Here is a 19,597-nt window from a genome sequence, read left to right as displayed (position 1 = left end):
TTGTCCCTAAGAATTGAAGTAGCAGGGGAAATTCAAAAAGTAGAAGGGGGTCTGGGATTCCTCTCCTAACTTGAGGTTAAGGAAGAATACTAGAGTAACAGCGGGATAACGTCATTATAGGTGGGGAAATTTCCCGGCCCCCGGGTCTTAGGGACAACCTTGCCCCCTCCTTCTCCCAACAACATATAAAAACACAGATATGATCATATGCATTATAGATAATAAAATACCATTATATACAGAATGTATCATATTAGATATTCAATTAAAAGAGTCTTTTGTGCTTAAAATAACAAGCATGATTTTCTTTAAATAAAAAGATTTTAAAATCTGATTTTAACTGGCTAATTTAAAAATTTCTCTCCTGTCAAGAATTGTCTATTTTTATACAGGATTAAAGGGGGGAAAGATATCAAAATAATGTCTACTTTTGGATTGATACCACATGCTTAGCTTGATAAGCATTCCATGTTTTGTCCACTTAAATCACCTGGTCATCCATTAGCAAATCATAGTGTGGTTTTTGAAAATCATGACCAGTCAAAAACAAGGCCACAATATGTAGATTTTTCCTCCTTTTTGGGGCTGGGGGAAAAGGTGAGGTTTTTATTTTAATTTCTGTCTGTTTTCTTTTATGTCATTTAAAATCTTACTTCTGTCAAATTGAACATTTTCATTTGAATATTACATAGCTATATATGACAGATTGCAAATGACACAATTACAGAAGAAAAAAAAAATCATTTAAGCGGATAATTGATGGTAATTTCAGTCAAATGTTTCAACACTAGAACCAAATTTTATTGACATATTGCATCGGAGGATTAAAACGGTAGGATGACTAGTGTTTTGAAAGAAATTCACAGTTCTAAATTTTCTATTTTTAGTAACTTTTTATCAAAGTCTGGAAAATATGTACAGAAACATGTACTGCATCTTTTGAAGACATACAGATTTCCTGTATCTTTTTTTTTTTTTTTTTTTTTTGAAATTGTAGCAAAACTCTAGGGGGGGGGGGGCATTGCTGGAAAATACAGTTTAAACAAACAAAGATGTAACTTAGTGTTCTTACGAATGTATAAGCCCATAATTCTGATCTTAGACCAGTAGAGCTAAAAATGAAGAAAATTTTAAAAAATTCTCTTTTAACTTGCAAGCATGAATTTCATAAGTTAACTTTTCATCATTCAATTCCTTAATTCATACAAAATTTTAAGAGAAAAGTGCAATGCATCTTTAGTCCCTTAGCCATATTTGCTTGATGTACATGTATAAATACCTGTAAGCAGTTTCATTTTATCATGATAACCTTCCATACTGTGAAATATGTCAAGATGATGTCCTCTCAATTTAATTAAACAACTCATCCCGTCATCTACCAACCAACTGGATGCCACACCAAATACCGAGTTTTTAACAACAAATAATACCCTGAATCAAATAATATCCCTCAGCCACTTTTCACCTGTGGTTTAAAATCAAATTGATTCACGTGCTTGTAAACATTAACAGGTCTATCAAGATGACTGGAATGTTTGTAAGGGTTTAATGTATTCATACACCTTCAGTGACCGATCCATAATCCAGAAATTACTCTCCTACCTGAGTCAATCTACTTTGAGAAACCTAATGGATATTAAAGTGCGCATGCAAGTTCTCCTACCATTAATGTATATATATATATATATATATATATATATATATATATATATATATATATATATATATATATATACACTTTCATGAAACACTTTCATTAAAAAAAAATGACAAAATGCTTTAATGAACATCATCATTTTAAAAAAAAAATTCTCTGTATGTATAAAACAGAATTGAAAATGAAAATTAACTTTAAAAAACTGCATGGATTTAAAGAGTGAACGTATAAAAGTTTTTATGGGTATCTATCAAATATAAAACATGGTTCTATAAGTCCTACAGATAACAAATTATGAGTACCTTGCATGATCTCTATCCATCAATAAATCCACTTGATCATAAGAAAAAATCTAGAAACTAAAATAGCTGTCACCACAATCACCAAAAAATCTACCTTAATGTAAAATGACAGTCAACATGGTACAGGTTTATGAACTAGCTGAGCAAAAGATCACCTAAAATTTTATCTATATGACACTAAGCAATTCCTTTTAAGTTTATAAGATTAACTCTCAGGATTATAATCACAGTTGAAAGGAAATTTATTTTCAAATAAGAACTTAATTCTCGTAATAATAATTCTGTGATTTCACCGTTTTCACTGAACACCAGATTTTGTAGTTTTCTTAGTCGATTAAACCATATACTGTGAAACTAAGTAAATTAAACGAAATAAAAATGTTTCTTTAAGAATAGAATGAGGTAGCTGCCTACAAATTTTCATATAAAAAAATTCATTTTCAGCCATATACATATATATATATATATATATATATATATATATATATATATATATATATATATATATATATATATATATATATATATATATATATATATATATATATATATATATATATATATATATATAATTTGATCACCACAAAAATCAATCATCAAACCAATTAAACCATGGTATGTAACTTACCAGCAACTCTCAAAAGCAGAAAATGTCACGACTCGCCTTTTCTTTTACCATTAATGTATATATATATATATATACACACACTTTCATGAAACACTTTCATTAAAAAAATGACAAAATGCTTTTATGAACATTATCATCTTCAAAAAAAAAAAAAAAAAAAAAAAAATTCTGTATGTATAAAACAGAATTGAAAATGAAAATTAACTTTAAACAAGAGGCCCATGGGCCACATCGCTCACCTGAGTAACTTTGGCTATGCTGTTCTTTACCAGATTTCCCCCCTTTTAATATACCTATTGTGGCCCCGCCCTACCCTTACGGGTCATGATTTGAACAATTTAGAATCTACACTAACCCAGGATGCTTCCATATAAGTTTCAGTTTTTCTGGCCCAGTGGTTGTTGAGAAAAAGATTTTTAAAGATTTAAAAGTTTGACTTTCTTTTGAAAATCTTTAACTTTCGCCATAACTTTTAAACAGTTGGTGCTAGGGCTTTAATACTTCACATATGCATTTCTTATGACAAGACCTTACTTCAGATACCAACAATCCTGACCCTTTGGCCTTTACCTAGGAGTTTGACTTACTTTTGAAAAACTTTAACCTTGGCAATAAGTTTTGAACAGTTGGTGTTAGTCTTTCATACTTCACATATGCATTCCTTGAGACAAGACCTTCATTTAGATACCAACAACTTTGACCCTTTGACCGTGACCTTGGAGTTTAACTTACTTTAAAAAACTTTAACCTTGGCCATAACTTTTAAACAGTTTGTGTTAGGGCTTTCATACTTCACATGTGTATTCCGCGTGAATAGACCTTACTTTGGATATCAACAGTTTTGGCATTGACCTTGATCTTGGAGTTTGACCTTTTAAAAAGTTTTAACCTTGGCCATAACATTTGAACGTTTGATTCTAGGGCTTTCACATTTCACGATCATGTGTATCACTTGTGACAAGACCTTCCCTTGGGCACCATTTGACCTTGATCTTGCTGTTTTACTTACTTTAAAAAAACTTTAACCTTCGCCATAAATTTTCAACAGTTGGTGCTAGAGCTTTCATATTTCACAAGTATATTCCGCAAGACAAGTCCTTTCTTTGGGTACCAACATTTTTGTTCTCTTGACCTGAAGTTTGACTTGCATTTGACAAACTTTAACCTTCGCCATAAGCTGCCATACGGGGGGCTTCAGTGTTTCACAGACACATCTTGTATTCTTTTTGCATTTGAGAATGGGAAAGTGGAGGAGATCTCAGACAGTTTGTTGCAATTGAGACAAAAATGCAGAGTTAAAAAATTGTTCACCCGAACAGAAACCCAACTTTATCTCGCTGGATCCTAAACATAATCCTTGGGAATGTACCAGGCACCTTACTTAATTCCCCGGGAAATGAACCAGGCACCTTACTTAATTCCCCTGGAAATCTACCAGGCACATTACTTAATTCCGCGGGAAATGAACCAGGCACCTTACTTAATTCCACGGGAAATGAACCAGGCATCCTGAGCTGTTATCCCTGCTAATTAATACATCGTAATTTAAGTCGCCATATCTCAAAGAAAAGTTATTTCCTGACGCCGCGACTGATCAATTTTTCCAAGGTGCGAAACTAATTATAATGTGTTGACAGCTAGCCAGCTAAAATTTTGTTACCTGCGTTTTAACAAGTTAGGAGAAGAAACAATCATATTACTGATGCAAATATTGATGTGTTCACTTCCTTTATTACATGTATTATTATTTATTATTTTTTTTTGGCACGCAATTATTTATTCCATGCGGTTCCCTATTAGTTTTAATTGTCATTAACAAAACGCCATTTAACAAAATGATGTTTGGAACGAAGATAGAAAAAGTCACATCACATGCTTTTATAAAGATTTAAAATATCAATTAAAATGGAACAGAAAATTAAACTTCTTAAGAGGAAAAGCTGGCCCAAACATACTTGATAATTCCGATCCTCTCTCGCCATTCATATGTCTACAATTATTAGTGTTGCATGTGTAAACACATTAGGCATGTCTATCATTGAAAATAACAAGTTCTTGTAAATAATTTCCGAATGCATTTCTCTAAAGATAAATCGATACAAATTATTTTGATTTAAAGTTTTTTTTTCATTCCAAGACAATAAAGGAAATTTTGTCTTCAGACAGACATTATTTTTTTCAATGTATAGAGTCTGACATCAACTTCAACAAGGGAAATTGTATGCACTATACTTTATCATGATATTAATATTTTGTCAACATTTGGTTAACTTTTCTGGTGTTCTGTCATGCATGTACATTGTAATACACATAATTGTGATTACATCTATTATAATAATAACTTGGGACAACAAAATAATATGAACATTGTTAAAGCCGTACACAAATTAATATACAAAAAAAAAAAAAAAAAAAAAAAAAAATCAAAAAGATTTTAATGAATAACCTGCGTAACCATTCTGTATCTATTACAAACCCTTTTCTTTCTTTCTTTGCAGTGACTGCGCAGAATTTACGCGCGCAAGGTTCACTTTTATATGTATTTGTATAAAACATTCAGTATAGTATAATAAATATTGCATGTAGTTGAGTGTAACATTGAAATTTTCACCCCTCGAAAACCATTGTCAACCTCGGCTGCGCCGACAATGGTTTTTCTTGGGGTGAAAATTTTCAATGTTACACTCAACTACATGCAATATTTATATAATTATACACATGTACAGATAAACCACACGCAGAGGACAAAAATAAATATTCAAGATGTTAGCGTGCAAACGTCCATACATGGGTCCCTCCAATTTTTAAATACTGAAATAAATGTCATCCTTTACTTTTTTTTCAATCAGAACATCATTCAATATTGACAAGATAAATATTTCATTCATTTGGTATGTTCTAGAAAATATTACTTAAAACTGATTTTTCATGTTATGTTATGTACATGTACTAACTTAAATGCATCGCAAAACCCCCATCTGACATGCTTCAAAGAACCTACCTTTTGAGAAAATTCCCTTGATATATCCAATTGATATTATTGTTTTGAAGTAAAAATATTTAAATAATTTATGGAGATTGACTGATGTATTAACTTGAAAAGATCGCACAGTTTTTTCATCTTGTATTTATGTGTTTGTGGTCGTCAACCTTATCTTCACATTTCCTCATGAGTCAACAACCACATCCTTATAGATGCATGATTCAAGTAAATACTGATCTACATTTTATTTTGAAATACCAGAATGTCAGAAAGTCACATGGCCGTAGTATGGGGGGGGGGGGGGACGGGGACCGTGCCCCTTTATAATTTTGCCGACATAAAGCATACTATAGAAAACAAAGCTTCTTTATGGATGAGCAACTCAATAATTAATTATTGAATTAATAATTAATTTAAAAAAAAATTTTTTTTGCTTGTCAAGGAATTAATTTATTTTGATGACTGAGTAGTCCCTTCCCCACCCCATCCCAACTGAAAATGTTGGGTAGCGCCCCCCTCCCCCGAATTCTTTCCTATGGGCCTGCAGTCAAAGTACATGACATTATGACATTTATCTCATTATTTGACCTGTACCAGTTGGAAATCCGATTATGTAAGTACATGTACATTCGTGTACATACTTAAATCAGCACATCCTGTAGAGGTTGTTCATGTAGTTGTATATATATTAAAAGGGTTTTTATCACGTATCTAATTTTTTTTTTAAATGAAACACACTTATATTCTAAAAACATATAATTATCGTTTAATTATGAAATAAGTTTGAAACCTGTCATAATTAGGCGATAAAACGCCCGGGTGAATTAAAAAAAAATGACCACCAAACTGAATTTTTTTGGCAAAATTCAACTACTTGTTACATATTTTTCACTTGTATCATCATACTGCAAATGCATTCTAGTATAAAATCCTGAAGTGACAATAGAATAGACAATTGGATTTAAAAGTTTCAGAATTTTTATTAGAAAAATTTCTTTTGAAAAAAGAAAATATCATTACACCTTAAAAGACTTTCTAAAATACATAATCACAAGAAATTATAGTTTTTTATGCTTCAAAATGGTAAAAGGGGTATAAATGATTAAATCTAGACCTTGAATGAGTATCTTCTCTTGTACATGTGACAAAAAATTGGCTTTTTGATTGTTATTTTACATTATTTTTTCAATTCTGGTTTGAAAAGTTTTAATATGAAAAAAATATGAAGCAATAAAGTTCCCCAAAATTCACTTTTTTGTCCATTCAAGTCTATTCTTTAAATCTAAGCCAAAAAAGAATTGTTTTATACGAGTTCTCTTACAAAAAATACTAGATTTTGAGGTGACCCTATGTTACATTATTGTGTTGCACTCCTGACATCTGATATGTATTTTATTTAACATTGTTTTAAAAATTATATCACACAATAACCCATTCTTACTTTGTAAATCCATTTGCCATGTTGATATTTTTCATCGTTTACAGCAGGTTTTTCATATTTTGAAGACCTTAAAACATGATTATTTGCAAAATGTAATATATATAAAATGTATTTAAAATATATGTGAAATAATGAGAACTATTCCCTGAATTGACTGTAAAATTTTTGTAATTTGTTGATAGACATTGTGTTTTGAACATCAAATAGTATCAAGCATTTTTTTTCAACTTATTTTTTAGTAAAGATAATTAAAAAGCATCGGTAATTATGAAGCAGTTTTGTTGCACTCCTGACTGCAGTATACTTTAAAATTAAAACCATAGAACACAGAAATTCATGAAGTGTTGGCAACATCAAGTGGTAATGAAATTGTGCAATACTTATAGTCCAATACTTCATAATTAAAACAGATGAAAGTATTTAAAATTCGCATTTTATCTGGAATTATACCCTATTTTATGCCCAAAAACTAGCTTAAATGTATATTTAGAAGATAAAATATATTTCAAAGCATATTTTCCTTTAGAAGACAAACACAGTAACCCACTAGAGAAATTCTACTCATCATTTTTTCTTTATTTTTATTCTAAGTGGATGATTTATAATTCTAACATATTTGTTGAACTCCTGACCAAAAGCATTGGGGCCTTTAAAGTGGAATTGTGAAGTGTAAATTATATAAGAACTTGTTCTGTTGTTTCAGTGAAGTTGAGGAGGAATTACTTGAATTTTATGACAATGTTTTAGTGTGTTTATTTTTAACGTTCATTAAAAAAAATCACAAAAAGATCAAAACACATCTGAATCGATAAAATTGAAAAAGGAAGGATTTTAATAATGAAACTGTCAGTAATTTAGCACTAAATTACACAAAAAGATCATTATTAATTAATGATTACTTCTAAGCATGAATAGAAGTCTTTTCGTCACACAACTTGAATCTTTTAAAAAATGTGTTGCACTCCTGACCATAGAAATATGGATCTGAAGCACAGACAGATCCTGTAATTGATAAATCTATTTTGTAAAAATGTTCTTTGTGTCTTTATTTTCCAAAATGAAAATAAGAAAATCATATAATGATAATAGTTTTTCATGCTTAGGAGCAAAACATCAAATGTTGCACTCCTGACATTTTGGGGTATGCACATATACTTGACTCTCATTAATGATGCTTGTGATTTATATAACATTTTTAAGCTTTAAAATGTATATCAGTTATTATTTTACACTTCCAAAATTCTTTTTTGTCTTAATTTTCTATCAGAATTTTACAGTTGATGTTTTTTTGGCAACACTACATTTTTCTGTTGCACTCCTGACATGGTATAACATTTTTTTAAACATCAGCCATGGCCACAACTTGATTAAACAAAAGTTATGACAGTCCACATTTAAAGCTCAATACTTTTAATATTATCAGAAAAGTCTTTATTTTCAACATGAAGCATTATTTTTTATTTTACAGATCTCCAAAAAATATTGAAATTTCAAAATGTCACAAAAAGGTGTTGCACTCCTGACAATTTTAGCATTATTTGTGGGCATAACTTTTTTGTTAATTGAGATATCAATGAGATATTTGGCAGGTATTTAGACACTATCTAAAGACATATGCTGAGACATGGAAATCTATTTTCATTGCCTGTATTTTTAGTGTAGGTTGATAAATATGCATTTGGTCATTTTTTTTTAATTCACCCGCCCTTAATATAGAGTTCTCGAAGTAAAAATCTCCACTTATTAGATAAGGGTCACGTGGTACTGAAACGTCATAGGTGTCAATGTTCAATTAGAACTTATAAAGCTTATCGTAAGAAAAAATGCATCAAATAGATTTTGACGTTAAATAATATACACAACACAATAAGATCGGGGAAATTTTGACATCGACGATATTCTTTTAGTTATGGACGGTCAATCTTTTATGTATGAACGTCTAGCACCGAGAAATAACCAAGAAAATATGCCGACAACATAGATAGTTTTCAGTAGGCCCAAATTAGCAATAGTTATTTCCCTTCGGCAGCCATATTGGATGTCAACATGCTCATATTCCTTCATTATTCAACCAACTTTAACTTTTTATACTGGCCATTGTGGGGTAGGAAGCATTACTTTTCTGAAAAATATATATTTGTTAGAGCCTCCTTTATTTCATTATTTTTATTCTATAAAGATTTTCCCCCAAATATTTCTGCTACACCCTCTTAGATTTGGTAAGACAAAGAGGAAAAATTACCAGGTTGACCACCAAGATGGCGGCCAAGGGAAATAACTCGGAGAGAAAATATGTCATATGAAAACTATCTATAGGAGAGGACACCGAAGACGAAGCCGCTGACAACTCGGGACTTCCGACTAAATAGAATGAAGAATGAATAGCTAAAGTTGGAATTCGTAAATATTTATAAATATATAATTTAAATTCAACTTCTTCATTATTTTAATAAACTGAATAAAAATGTTCTATCTGTTCCAGTGAATATCATGTACTAGAAATGACATTTCTTCAACACTGTTCAACACTGTTCGATGGCGCCGTACACATTTACGAAGTTCACAACATTCCTAATAGCATATACTAGATTCTGTGCGACTTTAAAAATGCGTTTTGGGTTTTTTATATTTGAAAATGGTACCTTGTCCTTAAAATCCTTCTGCGGTACAGAAAAAAAATCGTGATCGGGCATAAACGATTTTTCTGAATGGAGACAAAGCCCTCGCGTTAGCAAAAAAAAAAAAAAAGTCTTCCTAAAACCTTTTCTTGTGCGCATTTGTGCATCTTAAAGCCACAAATTATACCTTGCTAGCTGTCAAATATCACTTATTTATTTACTAACATGTTTGATAGACACAACGAATGAGTCGTTTTGTATACACAGTAAGTACTTTGCTTGACCTGACACCTATGACGTCAAAGCAATGACGCATAGCATCGGCGATCAAAATATGCATACTGAGAAATTCAAAATTTGAATCGCTGAAACATCAACAATATTAATTTTCTAGCAAAGATTTTTAGATATATGATTTTAATAACATGTAAACTTTGCTATATAAAAAAATTTTGAGACGTGATTTAAACCCCCTAAGTATATGAACGACATGATTGTAGACTCGTTATATGCTATGGAAGTAAATTAAGAAATTGTATCTCTGCAAATTCCCCCTTTTACACATGTGCCAGCTGGTGCAATGTCGATCAGCCATGAATGCAAGAAAGCTTTCAGCCATCATTAAAAAATATCAGAGTACTGAGAATACTTAAAGTAATCGTACATGTATAATTCATCCCAGCATTTAACTGCAAATATGTTACACTTTTCAAAACTCGGGTCATACGTTTATACCTAAGATGATTTGTTAATTTGAATAATCATTACACCTTTTTGTAGCTAATGATCTCTCCCTGGTCAAGATAAAATACTATATATAAATTATAAATCTTTTAGGAATGATGTGTGAAAATAACTAACAGTACCAGTAATTGTGCTCTAACAGAAACAATTAAGGCAAGAGCACATTAAACTCGGACCCCTTGGAAACGTCAGATGCCATGGAAGATTATAACCCGTCACACCTGCCGTGAACCCTCACACCTGCCGTGAGCCCTTTGTCTTGATCGTGTAAACGGAGTATTCCACAGACAAAACAGTATAAACTAGAGGTACTGTAAGCACTGAGTTCACGAATGATACCCCCCTCCTTATTTGTGTTCATATTGGCAATAATACATTTTTTGCTATGGGAAAGCCCAAATATCTGTCCGATCAAATCATAAAGTAGAGGTGCACAATGGCAATATGTAATTAAGATTCTGTGAAAGTATCATTAAATTTTATTTAGTTGTATAGGAGGAGTTTTGGATAAGAAATGGGCACCCCTGATATTAAAGAAAGAATGGCAGTGCCCGTATTTTGCTATGGGGAACCTAAAATATGAGTCCAATCAAAAAGTAAAATAGGAGGTGCACAATGACACTGTGAAATAAGGATTCTGTGAAAGTCTCATTAATTAAAATTTTATTCAGTGGTGTAAGAGGAGTTGCGAATAAGAGATGGGTACCCTAAAGCGTAACAGACGGAAGGACAGACGTACAGACAGACAGACGAACGGAAACCCTCATCACTATCCCCCCAACCCCGCTTTTCAAGCAGGGGTATAAAAATGGTCTAAAACTTGTATTACTAGTATTACATCATTCTACATTTGACCTAATCTGGAGGTCATATAAAGCACCAATAACACACAATTCTGAGTTTTCATTTCTTCAAAGTTTATAAGAAAAAAAATGTATACAAGCAAGCTAGCAACCAGTGGCAGAGGAATTTTTATTTAACATCATGTACCCCTCAAGGACAACACTAAAAGATATGAATATTCATAAATTATCTCTTTTCGGATCCAAAAAAGTAAAAATTGCGGTCGAGATTATTTACGTTACAAAATATGACCCACTTTAACAAAAAAAGAATGGAAATTTTACTGCCGTAGGGATGGGGGTTTACCATTTATTAAACAACGAAATCCTTTCTTTGTTTATATATTTAAATAAAAAATAAAATGTTTTCTTTGCTTATGAATATAGGCATTTACGGATGTAACTATTGCAGAAAACATACATAGCCTTTTAATATTGTATTATTAACTAAAGAAAGGCATTTTATCGTTTATATTTATGTCTTTATAAGTAAATAATCGCATAAAGTACGTTCGTTTAAGTTCGTACGATGTTTCATTATTGATCTCTACATTTCACTGATAGAAGAACCCATTGCTTTAGGTATGTCACTCCTGAGATGAGTTATACGAAGGATTTTTTTTGAGAAGTATATTTTAGGTAACTATTCATTTAGCATGACTCAAAACTGCAATGAAAATTAGGGCTCAGTGTACATCTTACTAAGCAACGGGACAAAAAATTTGATCTTTTTGCACTGAAATTCTAACTTTTAAGTTAATTACTTTAATCTTTATTATATTTTACCATTTGTAACCATGGCAATTCATATAATTTTCTTTTTTTGTTAGATGGTTTGAATAATATTTATTACTGAAAAAATCCTGCTTAATGCGCATAAATTATTGTGAGACATTTTTGCATTAAAAAATATCATATTTGGGGTATTTAAAAAAAAATATAAACCGGAAATAAAACATTTTTCTTGTATCAAGCTTTTTATGATTTTAGTGCTGATAGGGTGAGAGTATCGTATAGTTTTAAACAATGAAAGAAAAAGTTGGGTCAGTGATGTAAATTTTGAGATATTTGTCAAGATATGCGATTTCCGGGCAAAAAACGATTAAGTTTTATCTTGACATTTTTAATAAATCTTTCTCTTTTGACAAAGTCTGTTGAGTAAAATTTGTTCTAAAGATATTAATTGAAACCTATATTTAATATTCCTACTAGTATATAATAACGAAAACAATTCTCTGAGTGAAAATATGTAGGGTTAAAGTTCCACGATATTAAATTAAACAAATGTGTAAATATGAAGAATTTTCTTCTAAATATCCTTACTCCATAAGAAATAGTCCCTTGTTGCTTTACAATATTGTGAGCAGTTTCACAATTGAAAATTTATATAATTTAAATTGTTTAATTCAGGTATGTTATAAAAATTGAATTGTAATAAATTATTTTGAAGTTAGAGGTTCGGACCAAATTTTTCTCAAAAGTTGACGAGTGACAAACCTGAGACATCTTTCATAGAGGTGCCTTTAAAAAAACTAAACTTAGTACTCTAGATTAAAATTAACGGATTGGTTAAGGATAGATGAGACAAACAGTTTTTTTTTCCAAATTCAAGAACTAAAATCATGTTTATATAAGTAAAATGAATAAGGTCATTCGCATAGATTTTAAATTTTCATTCAAAAATTTACAATAATACAAAGTGACAAAAAAAAAAATATAAGCGTGATTGCAGAAAGGTAGAGTTTTGAACATATCATAGAAATTTTACAATTAGAAATTTAATATATGCAACATTTACAACCAAAATAGGTCTAAAATATATATCAATCCAGGCATCTATTTTTTTTTGTTTGTATCATCTGTCCTTAAGGAAAGTGGTTTTCATAAGAAAAAAAAGGGGAAAAAATATTTAGTTGTTATATATGGGAATGTATGATTGCAATAAATGAATAATACAACCAGCTTGAACGGATTACGAAGCGTTTTTTGGAATGAATGCAACCATTCATCCTCATAAAAACAAACAGAAATCATTTTATTGTTTATATTCATTTCTGTAGATCAAAACTCTACACGCTACATTGATGAAAGAGTCATGAAACAGTTGACCTTTTACACTACTAAAGAAATATCTTTCATACCAGGCACGTAGTAATCAATTTCAATTTGGGGAGCACAACCAAATATTCTTAGTTTGTGGAGGGAATCAAGCAAAAAAAAAAAAAAATTATAAAGTAGCCATGATTTCTAAAGTACACAATATATATATATATATATATATATATATATATATATATATATATATATATATATATATATATATATATATATATATATATATATATATATATATATATATATCGGCAAAATTTCGAGAAATAAAGGAGAAAATATTCAGTTGATTGAGTGATTGTATGCTGTTTTACGTCCCGTTCGAGAATTTTCCACTCATAAAGAGACGTCACTATATATCGGTGAAAGGCTAATTAGACCTTTTTCTCGGCATTCAGGGCCATTGAGCAGTGAGGGATCTTTATTGTGCCAACGCCTGCCTTGACACGGGGCCTCGGTTTTTAAGGTCTCATCCGATGGACCCGCAACTTTCACTTCAAAGTCCCGAGCGCTTGGCAAAGGAACATTTGCTACCTATTTTATATAGACTTAAGGCCGTGATTCGAACACTTGACCTTCCTATCATGCAGCGAGCGCTCTTCCGACTGAAAATATTCAGTTGAAGTAAATATTATTTCATGAAGTATTTTTAATTTGCACAAACAGATGATTTTTTTCTTAAGAAAATTAATTTAATTTATAAATTAGATATATGTATATCCACTTATCAAAAAGCAGAATAAACCCTAACCTAGAATTTAACTTTACGAAATACCCTTCATGGGAAGGAAAATCAGTTGTATGTTATTAATGCTTTTCTTTCAAAGTAATTCTTAGCTACATCTATTGTTTTTTATTAGATCTGCATCGTATGCCCATGTTATATGATTTGCAGAATATTTATCATCAACAATGATGCTCTTTTAATTCGGAAAGCACTTTGGTCATGCTACCCAGCTGATGGACAATTCGGAATTTCTATGCTCATCAGGGACACTCCAATCTTTAACTGAAAGTGCATTCTGAGTTGAGGAAAACTTTTAGAAATATTTCATCGTAATGGTAACACGGACAGAAAAAAGCAGAGATAATGAAAATTGTTGAACAATTGAAACTGTAGTCAATTTGCAGTATTCCATAAAAGAACAAAACAATTACATACATGGTATATTTCACGTCTACGCAGAACGTCGTATTCATAAAGCATTAACATTAATAAAGAACGATTGCCTTTTTTGGTTGATAAAGAAAGTTTTTCGAATATCGATTTATGTGCCATCAATGAAATGAAAAAAAATTAATGCAGTAAGCTTGAAACAAAAGTTTGAGCATTGTTCATCTATTGCATTGGGATGTAAATAGGTTCAATTTACGATCAGTTGAGATGAAATTATTCTTCAAGGAATACATCACATATTTTATGATTGTTAAACAGTGTTATTGTTGAAATGTTGTGGAAACCTGCATAAAAGCATTTCCTGGACTTTTTTCTCAACTGGTGACTCAAATTCTATGTACAGGTAAAGGTTATGAAATTCACTTAAACACTGACAATAGCTTTATTACTTTTCTCGAAATCGGCATTAGTGGTTCCATAGAGAAAGATTAGTCCATAAATATATCGGTAAAACAGTGAATTATTGTAATAACACAAAATTATAGGTGATCGTAGTGAAACTTCAGCTTGTAAATTTCAAGCCAGAACATCTTCACAGACACCCCATTGTATTTTGTACAAGAATTTCAAGTTCAAGTTCAGTTTATTCATCCAAACCAAAATATTGTTACATTAATAACATATATATACATTATATACAAACTGGTCAGAGGTACATATACACAACAAAAAAAAGAAAAAAAAAAACATGACAGACGATTGAAAAAGAAAATAAATAAATAAGGGGAAAATATATCAAAGGGGACAGACAGCATCATGATTTTTTTTTTTAGAATAAACATATGCATATTTTTTCAGCATTTTCTCGTTTTTAGTTGACATTAGTTCCATGAATAACATTCCATTAATAACGTTCGGTCTGTGGGAATAATAATAGCTAGGTAATATTTTAATTACATTAATTAGCTTAAGTTTTACATTCTAAGATATAATGAAATTTATCAGCAGTTTGAGTATTATTACAAAGTGTACAGATTCTATCCCACAGTGGTATACCATGCCCTCTTCCAGTCTCTACTGGTAAATGATGATTTGCAGTACGAAATTTTATAAATATTTTTTTCTAAATTTAGGATATTACTTATCAATAAATTGTTCAGATCCAAAGTTTTGTTTTAAAATTCTGTAAATCTGTCCTTTTGAAGAATCATTTACGTCACTAGACCACTTTTGAATAAATTGATCTTGTAATGTTTGTTTTACAGTAGCAGTTATCCATTTATAATTCATAATGACACTCTGTTCGTACCATACATTTGATAAACCACACATATTACATATTTTCTCCATGCACTATAACCATTGGTTTGTTAAGTTTCAATCACAGTACAGTTTAAACATATGTTTATATAAAACATTTATGATTTTATTTGGCGGGCCTGAAAAAAGCTTTGCCCAATATGAAATCATTCTACAATATACCGAGATATACAGAGGAAAGCGACGTGTTTCACCATAGACCATGTGCGATAATGGCGTGGAACTTTTCAAATTAAATACAAATTTTAAAAACTTGAACTGCAAACGCTTAATAATATCAAGATTTTCATAGCCCTATATTTTAGAGCCATATAGTAAGACCGGTACTACAACTCCGCAGCACTGTTAAGGCGTACTTCGAGGAAATCAACAGAATATAAACGTGCATAGATACATACCTTTTTAAAATGAATTTTAATTTTGTAAAGGTACTATATTATCTTATGACTTTAACATTCTTTGAAATAACATTGTATACCTAGCTCTGTACTGAATTTGGTTTGGTCATGTTATTTGATAGTCACGTGATAAATTTATGCATGTAATGTGTACTGTATGTAGGTCACAAACAAATTTCAATATCGCAAGGGCATACCCTAGTTAAAATTAAAAATTTAAGTAATAGATTGTTTCTACATAACTTGTAGTTTATGAAAAATGCTGCTGCTTTAAATAGAATTCGCATTTTAATAGTTTAAATTTCAAGTTATCTTGCTAATGTCGAAATATCTGTAACCTTTACCAAGTATTTTATGTATTTATTAAGTTATGCTATCGATTTCAGGAAAGCGGCAGCACTTTTCAAGTTAAGGAATATGTCCATTATGTGTATTCAAAAAATGGTCAAGATCTATTAAGTGTATGCCCTTGCGAAAAGGCGATTTAATGACCCGTACGAAACTCTTAACCGTTTTCCGCCTGGAGTCCGGGCGGACTGAGACGGATTCCGGTTAAGTGCTAGGTGGACTAAGCCGTACTAAAGGCGGACATGGAAAACGTCTTAGCTTTAACCGTTTTCCGCCTCATATCTTAGGTGGATTCCACCTTAAATCTGAGGCGTAATTTTGTTAGACGTTTTCCGGCTTAGCTCTTAGACGGATTCTGCATTAATCTTAAAATTATGAACAGTTTAAATTATGACCACATGTTTCATTCCTCTAGATGACCTTGTTTTCTAAAGGCACTAATGGGGGAGATATTCGAAAAACAATAGTCAAACATGGCTTTTTATCCAGTTCTTAGACTTTGAATATTAGGCTTTTTATTACATTGAAGATTGCGTTTCCTAGAGGAGTAATTTTTTTGCAGCCATATTGTATGTCAGATATACGTTTCTAATGCGCTCCTGCTTGACCACCCTCTACAGGGGGCGGAAGTTTTCAGACAGAGCCTCTCTTTGGATGCATTGGTCAGTTTGAATGCAGATTTTGAAAGTGATGACTGTTGGTCAATTTGGTTGATGAATCTTTATATCTTATTCAGTTTAAAAAGGAACTCAATTTGTTATGTGTTTTTGGAAAAAAAGAGTGATAAAATTCAACTTTTGGTGTTATTCTACTAAGCTTTGAAGTGAAGCAAATTATGCTCGGTGAACATGCTGAATGGACAAAGAAGGACCTCTAAACACTATACAGGAATACATGTAACTGTGAAAAACAATGGTAAGTTAAAATTTTTAGCGGTGTTTTTTCTTTTCTCTCTTTTTTTGAATTCGTACAGCCAAAATATGTACACACCACTCTCCACCATTACTCCGATAATTAATTCCAACTGGAATAGCATTGGGGCCCTATATTCACATTATACTCTACACTAACCCAGATGTTATAAAAAAAGTTTGCGCATAAAATTTCAGGCGCCATTTCTTTTTGCCTAATATAGGGTAGCCTCAACCCCCAACCCTACCCAACCCCCTTATTTTCAATGTTATGAGTATATCCTTTTAGATTAAAATAGTAAAAAAAAAGTACAAAGATAAAGGATAAAAAAAAATTACTACATGTAATTCATTTGTCAATTATTAATCAACATGTACTTTTGTAATTTTATTTTTTCACTTTGCGTATGTGTTTTCCGGAAATACGATTTCCTTTTAAAATTAGCGACCTTTAGTTACTTCCAGTTTTAAAATAACGATTGAAAAATTTGTTATGATGTGTGTTAGCACTGGTTTAACCAGTGGTTAGTGGAATGGTGACACAGACACCCTTCTAAAAGTGTAGTTCGCTGCTCAGTTGGGATTAGGAGTCAGGTTGTGAGATGTAAGTCATCATTTAAAATATTAATATATACATCATGTACATGGAATTCTTTTTTTTTTACCTTGATGAAATTCTTAAAATACATTTTTGGGGTGAAATTTGAACAATTTTTTTTAAATTTATTTTTTCATCTATATTGAAGTGTACCATTCCTCCTAAGTTGATGCATCTACACGATAGTTTTCCTAATTATTCAATAAGCAGCTGCAATTTTTTTTCTGTGTTATTATCCATCATAATGTACATTTCAAAACATACATGGATATGAATATATTCATTTAACTGTTTAAGTTAGATCTACATATTTCATGAGCAGCTATTGAATATACATGTAAATTAAAAGTGTTTGTAGAATGGCGTCTTACGTTATTACCTTTTACAAATATATGAAGATTATGAGTAGTAATTGAACAAGAGATTAAAAACCTATTTAAGTCAATTTTAAAACTGTAGATGTTAGGATTTTCTGCAGTGCAGTGTTATACATTTCAGCACTTTGAGCTTTTCAAGTCCTCAGCAATTTTGGCCGATAAAGGTAAAATGAGGACTGTGGCAACTGCGGCAAGTCAGGATGAAGGCCAGAAGTCACTGTCCATCCACCCTTAGCAGTAAACTGGCAATGCTGCTGAGACTTCTCATTTGAGAGCTTGCCGAAGATTCATGGGAAAAAGGAATGCAATCTAATACCTGTGCTTCATTCAACTGTATTGGAGGTTATGAGAGGTAAGAATACATGAAGACATGAGACGTCTGATAAATATATGAAAAATTATTCTTATATTTTTTAAATTTTAGTGTTGAGAGAAATTAGACAAGACTGTTTGCATCCTGATCTGTAATACAGAATAGAATGTCATAAAAGAGTCATTTTATTGAAAAATGTTGAAGAGTTGTTTTGAAATGAGAAATTCATCTCAGTTTGTATTTTCTTTATAGACTTCAACATGTGGTGACCGTGTGTGAAGAATGGCAAAGGAAAGCCTGAATCATGGAAAAGATAAGTTATTCCAGATAACTTAGGAAGAAGAACAATAAAAATGACACACTCTTTCCTTGCAGACAGAAAGAATTTTGTGAAAATAATCAACCAGTGGTAAATTAACAGCAAATTGTTTTGTTGAACTGACTTTAAAACAATGGTTTTGTCTTTCTTTTTTTATTTGTTAATTCAACTGTGACATTCACATTATTATGTAGATGTATGAAGAAAAATCAAGTTTTGGTACAATATTTTTTATTTTTTTATTTCATGTGAATTTAAGGCAAGGCATAACATTTTTAAATGTAAAATTTTTTTAGTCAGTGAATTTTAAAGAACTTGTAAATAAATGATTTATAATTTGTATAATTTCGTTTTTTTAATTGTTAAGTTTGTAAAAGTCTGAAACAACAATAGCTGATACACTGTGATAGGCAGATTATGTAACCATTAATGCAAAATCCCTCTAACCATTAAGGCGGAATACGCCTTGCTAGTAAGGCGGAATACGCCTAACCTAAGTAAGGCGGAATACGCCTTGCCATTAATGCGGAATACGCCTTGCAGGTAAGGCGGAATATGCCTTGAAAGTA

The 19,597-nt window shown here is 31.2% G+C and overlaps 1 long non-coding RNA gene across 1 annotated transcript; it reads left to right on the top strand.

Moving 5' to 3' along the window:
* Positions 1-17,916: 17,916 nt before the first annotated feature.
* On the top strand, positions 17,917-19,125 carry LOC133178863 (uncharacterized). The gene is made up of 3 exons (XR_009720054.1): positions 17,917-18,025; positions 18,518-18,748; positions 18,962-19,125. It is a non-coding gene; the product is annotated as an uncharacterized LOC133178863 (long non-coding RNA).
* Positions 19,126-19,597: the final 472 nt, after the last annotated feature.

Source organism: Saccostrea echinata, unplaced genomic scaffold (genome assembly GCF_033153115.1).
Source record: "Saccostrea echinata isolate AGI-Se365-2 ecotype Australia unplaced genomic scaffold, CSIRO_AGI_Sech_v1 ptg000003l, whole genome shotgun sequence".
NCBI classification, from domain to species: Eukaryota; Metazoa; Mollusca; class Bivalvia; order Ostreida; family Ostreidae; genus Saccostrea; species Saccostrea echinata.
Note: the sequence above shows the minus strand (reverse complement) of the source record. Positions and strands in the feature narration are given on the sequence as shown.